The sequence below is a fragment of the Serinus canaria genome, chromosome 5 (assembly GCF_022539315.1).
Source record: "Serinus canaria isolate serCan28SL12 chromosome 5, serCan2020, whole genome shotgun sequence".
NCBI lineage: Eukaryota > Metazoa > Chordata > Aves > Passeriformes > Fringillidae > Serinus > Serinus canaria.
In genome coordinates, this window is record NC_066319.1 from 51044954 (window position 1) to 51056782 (window position 11829).

Consider the following 11829-nt stretch of genomic DNA (forward strand, 5'->3'; position numbering starts at 1 on the left):
GACGTTCTACGTGCTGGAGGCAAAATCTATCAGGTTTAAATGAAGACAGAGAGGAGATTTACTAGAAAGCTTTTGTTTTCTTGATTCAAACATTTATCATAATTTTAGACCAACAGCTAAAGTTCATCTTTTGTAATTATAAATTATGGCTGGATGAAACTTGTCTGGGCCTGCCCTTTATTTCATTCTTAGTTGCATTCCCTTAGTCTTTGAGGAACAAGTAGTCAAATTAGGAAGTCCTCTTACAAAATGGTTTACAAGTAAGCAGGATTATTTTTGCAAACAATGGAAAAGTCCATCTGTTGAATAGCTATTCACAAGAGAGGAAAATAAAATGAGGTTATTTGGAAAAAAATATTGTGTCAAAAGGTCTTCACAGTGATGGAGATGCCACAGTGATGTTGTGATTTACCTTGGCATGAGGTAAAAAATTATACACTGAAGCTTCAGAGAGTAAAAGATTCACAGTTGCATGCTCAGGATGTTATCAGAAACAAAGCTGTAGAAGAAAATAAAGATCAAATACTAAATTATGGACAAAGGTCATGGAGAAAGGCAACATTTCTAAAAGAGAAAGCCTGAGATAGTATCTGTAAGCAATGCTAGTGACAAGCAAGAAAGGGAGAAGAATTGTGCCTCTACATGTTTATTATTGCCAAATAGGCTGAAAAAAAAATCAACATCACTGTTATGGTATTTTCTTTCACTGGACCTAAAGGACAGCAGCAGTGGAATCTGCTGTTTGTGTTAAAGTGTCAGGAGGAGAAAGATCAAAGACATGGAAACATCTGCTTTTAGAAGCCACTTGAAAAATAATTATGCAATAGCCTGTGAAAAACATCTGTTAGAAATGCTGCTGTCCACCCATCAAATAGAAGAAAGACACTTCAAGAAAATATAAGAGGGACCTAAGGAGGATCAGGGCTCATTTTTCTCTTGAAACATCCATTACCTCAAACCTAAAGTGAAACCCAAAGGTAAGTTTAGCAATAGAAATATATGACAGAAGCAAGCAGCATGACAGACCACTGCCAAACAGATGTTACAACCTGTTATTACATAATCAATACAAATAGAGCCAGAAACCATGCTTAGCATGTGCTCTTTCTGAAGACAAACAAATTGCTTCCTGGGAATTTTCAGCCCTCCCATTCACACAATCTAAGGCCTTCCATTTAGTCAAGGAGTTCTGTGTTCCACAAGAGCAAGACTATTCCAGCTCAGAGCCTCCCTGCCAATCACTCAGAGGAGCCTAAGTTCACAGCAGATCTCCACACATTATATGGGATTGGTTCAACATCCAAATCTTTCAGGAGGACTACTGAGCCCAAACCAGAACTGTGTCCAATGCATCATTCCACCTGGATTTGAAAACATGCTCTCTCCTTACCCCTTTGATGTGCTGCACACACTCAACAGCTCATTCAGCACTGGAATACATGTCCTGACATAGGGGATTTTATCTAAACCATTTCAACCAGCAAATAAGATAGACAGTGCATATGTGCTGTTCCCAGGTTCCTGCTGATTAGCAGAAACTGGCTGAACTGTGAGGTTTAACACTCTTCTACCCTGTGCCTACTTTAGCAGAAGTAAAGGAAGAGCTCACATTTTAGTTCTTAAAAAGCCAAAAAAAGCAAAAACTTCCAACTTCTGCATCAAATAATCAGCATAGCTAACTTCATCTACATATCAAATGGCATATTGGTGAGATTCTTCATTGCATGAGACACAAAGAGGATGGGGATGAGACCCTTGCCTCCTTGTTCCTCAAGTTCATGCTCAAATTCAATTGCATAAGAAATTCTGCCTTTCCTACCAAAAGAAATTCCCCTTGGACCTCAGAATATACCCCTCAAATGGACTGTGATGTGTTGCTGCATTTGCCTCAAAAGTGGATATTTGTCACAAAGAAGCAAATCACTTGCCACAGATACAACAAGATATCTAATCTGCTTTGAGATCCTCGGGGGTAAGGAACAAGACACAGTAATGTAAAATATTATTTTCATATCATTAATAGAATGACTTCAAAATATAGTCACTTTTCTGCCTATCTGTCAGAAGAAAATAGAACAGAGGGAGGAGGTGTGGTTTTAAACATGCCCAAAATAACTTTAAAGCAGATTTTTAATCCATAGTAATTTACAGGAATTATATTCTCAAAACAGTGGTTTGTAAAAAGCATCATTGCAATGTTTTCTGCGGTTGTTTTTATAAACAAAGTATTTATATTAAAATTTTTAGACTCTGTAACTCCCAGTTCTTTTCTGAACTATCAACAGTGCTTAATGCAGATGGTTTAATGATTGTTTTGTTTTCTCTAAATTTTTTTAAAGGAACATTTAGTGAAACCAAAATTCAACCCCAGTCTTCAGAGTTTGATAAAAAACATCCATGGTTTTCTGCCTAAAAGCCTTTACAGATGAGGAGTAAAATGCACTGAGTATGACAGATTTAGGTATTTGTCAAGGAGTGGGAGGGCAGGTGGGAGAAAGCTATGAGTATGTGCTGCTGTCCTCAAGTGTTTCCTTGAAATCTACAGACTCCCAGCAGTGCTCCAAAACAAGATCAGTGTCAGTCTTAAACATTCTCTTGCACATAGATCTCTCTTCTAAGTCCCATGGAAGAATACATGTTTTTGAGATATGGGAAGGAAATTTATGAAAGTAAATTCCCTAGGTTAACATGACAGCAGAAGAGCTCTGTCTATCACATCACTTTAAATTAACTGCAAAAGAGAAAATATATTGAACTATATTGCCCTTTGAATATCTTTCTCAATTAAACAATGGAAACTTTGGCTCAAGTAAACCATCCTCAAATTCCTCTCTCCTGCAGCTGGAATGCAGAGAAGACATCAACTAAAGAGCAACTTCTATATTTTACCAGAGCACAATACATGCTGGGTTTGTGCTCCAAAGCACATGGAAGTTTATATTATGGAATGAGATTCCCAGATTAGAGCAGGTTTTCCTGTGGCATTTGGGAAGCGTAGCAATTGGCTTCAGTCTGGAATTTCCACAGCTAACATAGGTCAAGTGTGTCAGACCAATTTCCATGTCAGCAGACCAGCATATGCAGGTAAATGCTGCATGGCTGCTCCCTGACTGTAAATGATCCAGTAACAGTCCATGACAAGGCTGCCACTGACTCCTAGTGCCAGGTAATTTAACAGTCACTGTAATTTACTCAAAACCTTGGGTACCATGTCATCTGTTTTAAAAGCAGAAATTGCCATTTAATGACAATTTCAAGTTGCTAGGATGGTGGAGGGAACAAACAGCTATGCTTACTAATACATTTTTGGGGTGTTTTAAGAATAACTAGAAAAGGAAATTCCAGCATCTTGACAGATGTGAAGACTGACCTACACAGAGATGCTAATTTGGATTACAGTAGAGTATGAATTTAAATGCAAATCTTCCAGATTAACCCCTGAGAGAGCAACTTCTGGTATGATTTGTCTTGCACAGACCTGCGTGAGAATTAGTGCAGAAAATTAATCTGAGGCAATTTATCAAAAGGAGCCCCTCTGGAATAATTTCCTGTAACAAAATCCCTGGGACTTCTGGTTCAAATGATGTTAGTTTGTACCTTCAAGTCCTTTTCTACACCTGACTGGGCTGTCACCTATACCAGCTGGTCAGCTCCACCAGGCTCTGTCCCCAGCTCTACTAGTGAAGAAGCAAAAGTGGGATGGAGGCTCCCCTGTGCAGAGGGTCACACTCATATTTTCACCCAGCAGTGCTGTTTTTACAGTTCACAGCCAATCTTCCTGCACATGGGTTAACACAATTCCTAGAAGACACTAGAGTAAAAGAATTAACCACTTTCTCACATATGAATGAGATGTAATCAACACATCAGTGAGACAAACTGTGTCATTCCTAACAAATTGAGCAGGGATTGCTCCCGTCCAGCAAATGGACTTTGGCCCATGCTATAAATCACCACAAGCTGTGAAAACCCTGGAAAATCTTGGCCTCTCTGGAAGAAACAGATTTAATCTGGTCTTCAGACATTTGGGTGGGGAAAATACAATGTATAAAGCTGCTCACAGAAGGTCATGAACCACTTGTATTGTGTCATGTTCTGAAAGCAACACATGATCGTCAGTTCAATGTACTTAGAACACATGAAATCAGACAGGTTTGATTTCTGTCAGCTGCTTTATGAATCCTCTGTTCTTACCACTTCCTCATCCTATGGGTCTTAAAAAATTATTTTAAGTTATTCAGCCGTCAATTAATATTATGCCCATTTCCACTAAGAAATCTTGTAGGATTTTCCAGCTTATTCAGATATGCTCCAAACTACCCACTTTACAGCAGAAGGAAATAGCTTATCAGCTAAAGAACAATGATGTTACCAGTTTTTCTTACATTTTTGCTACCAGCCAACATATAGATTAATTTAGATGGGGTTTTTTCATTGTTTTTCTTTTTTTCTACTTTAAATCAGCTTACAATAAACAAAAATATGTAGTTCCTCATCTGGGACACTAAAGATGTGAACATAAAGTTCCACAGCACTTGAATTTTGTGGAAACTATTACAGGGTTGAATGAAACTCTATATATGAATGGAGTCTTGCCAAGACAATTTAGCTCCCCAAGTAGACAGGTAAAATTTAAACTAGTAGCATTTCAAATTCAAAGACAAAACTTGAATCTCAGTACAGTTTTTGAAACACTTTTGCTATTGTTTCTTAGCTCCACATTCCATTTTTAAGCATCTTCCCACTGCTAATGCATAAAAACAGTATGTCTCTAGAAATTGTAAGTAATTACAATTTCTACGTAATTAATGAATTTTAGTTTATTTGTGGAAGGTAGAAAATTAATAATTTACTGATTTCTTCCTTCAAAATTCTCCTTCCATCACTTTTTCATTTTCAATAAGGCTGAAATAGATCTTGCATCAACGGAAGCACAAGACTCTGCAACTTGAAATCAAGCAGTGACTGCATTCAGGTACAGCAGCACCAAATTCTTGCTCTCTGTGGACTGCACATGTTCTCTAGCATGCCAGCTCTGTAAGAGCAAAACCATAATAAACTGGTGGTATCAGGTCTTCCACGCCTCAGCAGCTGCAGCAGCTCATTTTCTAATACCCATTGCATTGCCACACCTGCATGACACTGCATCCTCTGTGCCACAGACCCAGCTCTGGAGCACATGCAGCAGCAGAACCTTGGGCTCTTAGCAACATGAGAAGCCTCAGCAGATCAGTCTCTGGGTCTCTGCACAGAGCATTTGAGTCACTCCCTTGGATTTGGGCATCTAGATTCTGCCCAAGTTTTTCTTTATGCACCTAAGTGCTTTTTTGGATCTCACTCTAAATTCTTACATATCATAAAACCTTTTCCAAAAACTCCATTAATTTCTCCAGCAATTATCAAAAGAACACGAGATTATTTCACTAAACAACAAAATAAAGAATGTATTAAATTGTTTTTCTGGTCTGAAATGAATTATGAAAGAAAACACATCTGCAAAATAAACCTAAAATACTGGTTCTAGTGCTTAAACCACTTTATAATAAAAAATATATGTAGTGACTACTGAGACCCTACTGTTGCTAGATCATAAAATCTAATGCTTAACTGCTATCAACAAATGTATAAAGATATAAAATTAACCAGTTATATGCACACACTTTGCTTTTCCACATCAAGAGATACAAACACTGCACAAAACTCTTTGCAATGTCCTCCACACTACTGAGAGATTACACAGCATCTGCATGAAAACACACAATCCTTCTGCAAGGGAACACAGAACTAAATAAATACAGCATGATCTAGAAACAGCAGGACATCCAATCCAGGCAAGTATAATTACTTTTCTGTTTTCTTGGGAAACAAAAATACTCTCCTTCATCCTTTCAGAACCCCAAGATGGAGATAACCAGCATCATTTCTCAGGGCTGGTGTCATAAAATGAATTAAAACAGTAGGGACAGGTTGCTAATATTAAATAAACCTGTTGGAATGAGAAAGCATTCCATATACATAGGGCTTAATAAGGTCATTCTCCCCTTCTCTTTACCATGTAAAATAAGAAAACTCTAAAGGTTTTCAACTCATCACCCTTACAGGAAATATCTTTTATTCCTCCTGGCAGACTTTTAGTATTCAAGCTGGAAGATGTGGGTTCTACTTTCATCTTCTTTTGATTTATATAATGATCCTGTTTGTTTTTCTGAGCTCAGTATACTGTCAACAACAACGGGACTCTCAGCTGGGCTTTGTGGGTGCTGATGCTGAGCTGAAATTGAATTTAAATGGCTCTGAAGTTTGTCTGAACCACAGCCTTCAGATTCATGACCAAACTTAGGATGGAATGAGACCCATGTTCTGTCCCAGGGCCATTCTTCTCCTACATGGTTGTTTCATTCCCTTGACACTCCAGGGATAACATCCCCCGCGAGGGACGGAGGTTTTGCTTCTCTCAACAGCAGCAAAGATGTAATACTAGGAGAGACATGCCCCTTGGAGCTGAAAAAGGATGGCTGTATAGACATTACCAGCCCATGTTTCTGACCTTTTCAAGAAAGTTACAGAAGCAGGTGAGCATGCAAAATCTCTAAACACAAAATTAAATTACAGTGTTGGTATTTTGGATTGGTGTTTTAACTAAAAGGATGCATAAAAAGTAAACTTGAAAGAGAAAAAAAAATCAAGGTAACATACAAGATCTGTAAAAAGTGTCCTCTTAGGGGAAATTATCCATTAAGTCTTTATCTGTCATGGCTCAGCCTCACTTTCCATGAAAATTCCTGTAAATGAAGAAAATATCTGGGAAAAAAAAAAAAACATAAGTCAGGGAAGTGCATGAAGCATCTCTTGAAAATACTGAGTGTTTGGTACAGACATCCAGCACCAAGTAACTGCTAACACAGCTAAACTGCTGCTTGTACTAAGGAAAACAGAAGACTTTCAAAGACCCTGCAGGACGTCTACAGTCCCATAAGGGGACAGTACCAACACTCTAAATAAATTACTCTTGTCATTTAACCTATTGATAAAGTCATTGCAAACTTCACTAACGTGATATTAACTGCTGTGGCTACATTTGTTAAAGAGGGATCCAAAAATACCTTTCAATAGCAGGAGCAATATCAAGAAAGAGCATTGTGTACTCTTCCAGGTTGTGACACGGGAATACAAAAAATTTCTTGTTTTGTTCTGCTAAAGAACATTTCAAGCACAAGTTCAAACTACTTATGTCTAAGTCAGGGGTTACCTCCCACTAATTCAATAGCACCAAGGGGTGGACCTTCAGAAAGCTTCAGTTATGAGAGAATGTTCATGTCCATATGAAACCAAAGGTTTTATTTTTCACTCCTCCTCCAGTTCTGCTATACCTCTAACACGCTATACTGTCAGATTCTAAAATATATTATTTTTTAAGACAAAGGGTGTGGAGGAAGCAGAGAAACAGGGAAGGGCAGACTAAATTAAGATCACAAAGCCACAGCACATTTTCAGCAGCTAGCTGATATCCTATGAAAGAGGATTTCAAATCATCTTTGGATTCCCTACCAACAAATTCCCAAGAGCTTTCTGTGTATGATGATAGCAAATTTTCTTTTTTTTTTTTTTTTAATGATTCTTCAGAAAGGGCACAAACTGATCCTTTGGAGAGATAGTGCTTTTTATCTGCAGGGACTTTGTAAACAAATTGATCCAGATGTTTTGCTTTAGAACTCTCCAGACACAGTAAATTATTCCTTACTACATCAACACTTCATTTCCTCTATTTGCAACTAATATCTCAAAACAGAACCCTTTTCAAAAGACAAATAATTGAAATGTTGTATCAGCATTAGCAAGTTCATTTGGACTCTTTCTTTTTAAAAAATCTGTCTTCTATATATGGATGCATTTGGTTACATATAATCGTTTCCAGAAAGGATCAAGATCAAATGTATTAAGAATGTATTTGGATCCTTTTCCTAAGCCACTGAAAATTTATCAAAGAAATACTGAGAATTGTATTTTTCCTTTCCTTTGTTACATGATTTGTCACATTTATCTTCTAAAAACCCCTAGACATGTGGAGTGGTAATGGTCTCCAAAGTCTGAGTAAAAAACTCAGACAACAACTAGTCTATGCAATTAGAATGAAACTAAAGGGAGAAAAAGGACACAGAGACAGAATAAGTATATGGACTAGGTAAAAGATATTTAAGAATATTTGACAATATAGGCACATATAGATTCAAAAATTAATGGAGAAGAAAGAAACCTGCTCTCTGTGTTACTTGGTGGCATGCCAAATAGACTGCTTCTCATAAATGCTTATAAGGATTTTTTTAATCAATTTATTTTAAAATCAGTAATAAAAAGAGTTAATTTACTTTAAAGATATAAGGGGCTTACAGAAATATGAAGACAAATATATTACCTGTAAAAGGAAACCTATTGAATATATCCCAGATGAATATACTGCATCAAAACACATTTTGCTAACTTCCTTAACTACCTTTGGATGTTTCTCTTTCATTTTAAAATGTAAATGTTTCTCCATAACATCAAAATAATCTCTCCTATTTACATGCTTCCTGAAGGTCTCATACTATCAAATACAGCAACTGGGTTTCCATCCTATGCCTCCTGAATTAGAATATTTGCTTTAAAATGAAATTATTGGCTGCTTCCCAGTTACTGTAAGGACAGCAGGATCAACTGAGTGCACAGCAACAGATTAGGAAGCAGGTGGCTTGAGGCTAAATCTGAACAGTTTCCTCACATAGCTTTGTAAAGTGGGGTGCAGATAACTCCTAATGAGTGTTAAGGGCTGTCTAGTCACTTAGTTGTATACAAGGTCTAGACAGGTCAAGGTCTAAGGATCAGAGCTTCTAATTACATTCTATTAAATGCTCATTAGTTGTAAAAGATGTCACTAAAAGAACCTTCAGAGATATACTGCCTAATTATTAAATATTAGTGCCCTCATAAGACCCTCAAGACTTGAAAAACTATGATAACTTGAAAAAGAAAAAGAGACAGCCCAAAAGGAGGTGAATCTGAGGACACAGCTGAAAACTGAGGTCATTGTTCTATATCACATTCCCCATGTAAAAGAGGAATTTGAAACTCATCATCTCTTGAATCAGTCGGTATTTGGCAGCATCATTTCTAATGTTGAGTTAAACCATTTAGGAGAGAGATTCAGAGAATCTTTCATTGCAAAATGAGCAAATAATGAAATACATTTATTTCCTAACCTGTACTTGTTACAAACACAACTCACTGAACTGGTGCTCATTCCCTAAAAGGTAATAAAAAAGAAAAATAATTATGACTAAAACCAGCATGCTTTTTTACTTCCTTTAAATAAAAGCCTGACATGAAAGCTCTTGTGGTTTGGTGATAGTGTGCTGCTGCTGACTGGCAGGGCAGGATTTGGCCCTGCAGCCCCCCAAAGGCTGTTCTTGTGCTGTTTTTCTCCCAGCACTCACACTAGGACAATACACCAAGTTGGAGAGATAAAAGGGAAGAGCACCTGTTAGGCATGAATTCTGCAATGACATATTTTAAAACAGCAACAACCAAGGTGAGTAGTAAATAAATGACAGGCCCAGGCTTTGGCCAGTGGGGAAAGGCACCCACAGCCAGGAACACCAGCACCCAGCTGGGTCAGAAGCAAAGGTAACTCCTGGGTCTCAGTATGCAGTGCTAAAGACTGATCTTGTCCAGCTGGGAAGATCATCCCAGGAGACCGAAATATGTTCCCCAGGGTTTGGAGACAATCTCCTGAGGTTCCTTTTAAGGGCAGCACAGCAGTGCTGGAATAACTCCAAAGTACTCTGACATTTTCCTTCCTTCCTTCCTTCCTTCCTTCCTTCCTTCCTTCCTCTCCTTCCTTCCTTCCTTCCTTCTTCCTTCCTTCCTTCCTTCCTTCCTTCCTTCCTTCCTTCCTTCCTTCCTTCCTTCCTTCCTTCCTTCCTTCCTTCCTTCCTTCCTTCCTTCCTTCCTTTCCTTCCTTCCTTCCTTCCTTCCTTCCTTCCTTCCTTCCTTCCTTCCTTCCTTCCCTTCCTTCCTTCCTTTCCTTCCTTCCGCCCTTCCTTCCTTCCTTCCGCGTCCTTCCTTCCTTCCTTCCTTCCTTCCTCTTCCTTCCTTCCTGTCCTTTCCTTTCCTTCCTTCCTTTCCTTCCTTCCTTCCTTCCTTCCTTCCTTCCTTCCTTCCTTCCTTCCTTCCTTCCTGCCTCTCCTTCCTTCCTTCCTTGCCTTCCTTCCTTCCTTCCTTCCTTCCTTCCTTCCTTCCTTCCTTCGCTTCCTTCTTCCTTCCTTCCTTCCTTTCCTTCCTTCCTTCCTTCCTTCCTTCCTTCCTTCCTTCCTTCATCCTTCCTTCCCTTCCTTCCTTCCTTCCTTCCTTCCTTCCTTCCTTCCTTCCTTCCTTCCTTCCTTCCTTCCTTCCCTTCCTTCCTTCCCTCCCTCCCTCCCTCCCCATTCCCCCTCCCTCCCTCCCTCCCTCCCTCCCTCCCTCCCTCCTTTCTATTTGAGCACCCAAAAATATGACACTGTTCAGACCTCTTGGACCTATGAAACATTTTGGAAAGTGAAAGACTCCAGGTTTTACTATGACCTCTGGTGCTTCTCAGTCTCCTGACAGCCCTCAAATTACCTGGACTGCAGCCTTGCTTGCAATATCTTGGCTCTGCTGTTCCCTGTCTGCCTGGAACCAATTAATGCATTAGCAGAGAGGAAAAAAAAAATTAATCATCCTTTTCTGAACCTCAAAAGATTCAAGTTTTGGACAGACCTCTATGGAGATGGGGCAAGATTGGAACTGAGTTATCCCTTCCAAGCTAACAAAAAGTTTTGCCATTTATTTCCCTTCTTACCAACTGCTATCTAAGTTGTGGAACTGCATTTATCAGGCTTGCTTCCCTTCCCTCTGTCCTTTATAGAGCCCGGGTAGAAGCTAAAAAAGTGCACCACCTTCTACTCAGTCTTCCCTTTTTCCTCCCAGGATTCAAACTGCTCAGTACAAGGTGGCAAGAACCTCCTCTTTGTCATCTTGTCTTTTGGAGTGAATCCTTTTCAGCCTCAAACTGCAGAGTACCGATGCCAACAGGAACACACAACTTTTTTTGCCTCACTCATTAATGGGAAAACTTCCTTCTTCCTAATTCAGAAGCAAATCTTAGAACCTCATAAACCTCTTCTGTTTCCTGTGATCCTATCTATCCAGAAAAGCCCCTTTTAGTACAATTCCCTTCTCCCAACATAGTGCTTCATCCTCCCTGAGACTCACAACCACTCCTCCTGCCCTGACAACCCTCCACCAACCCCTCCCACACGCTCAGGGCATCCCTAAGCACATACTAAGGCTGAAAGAATCCTTAGACTCAAAATCTGAGGATACCCTCACTCCTGACAAGCCTCTGCCTCTTCCTCCTACTCCATTCTATCTCTGGTCCTTGATAAGGAGAAAAGGAGGCTGCAAGGAAAGCCTGTAAGAGCAACTCACATCAGGAGTGCACCAAACCCTGCCTCTGCTCTACCAAACCAGTCTCTAGATGCTCCTCAGGGCCAGCAGCATTTATTAAAATCCCTCCATGCCCACAGCAAGCAGAGAGCAGCATGAGCACAGCAGGATGGGGTTCAGTCCCCCCCAGTGCAGAAAGACGTAGCTGCACCTCAAGCAGCTTAGGCACTCTGCAGGTCTCCATGTCCTGCAACCCCAGAGCTACCAGAAGGCCCTGATTCCAACTTCAGCTTCTTTTAAGTTTTTGTCCCTTTACCATATTTTCATTTCTGTCCCAAAATACTCCTGTATTTCTTTTTTTACCCTTAAAAACACAAGAGCTGGCTT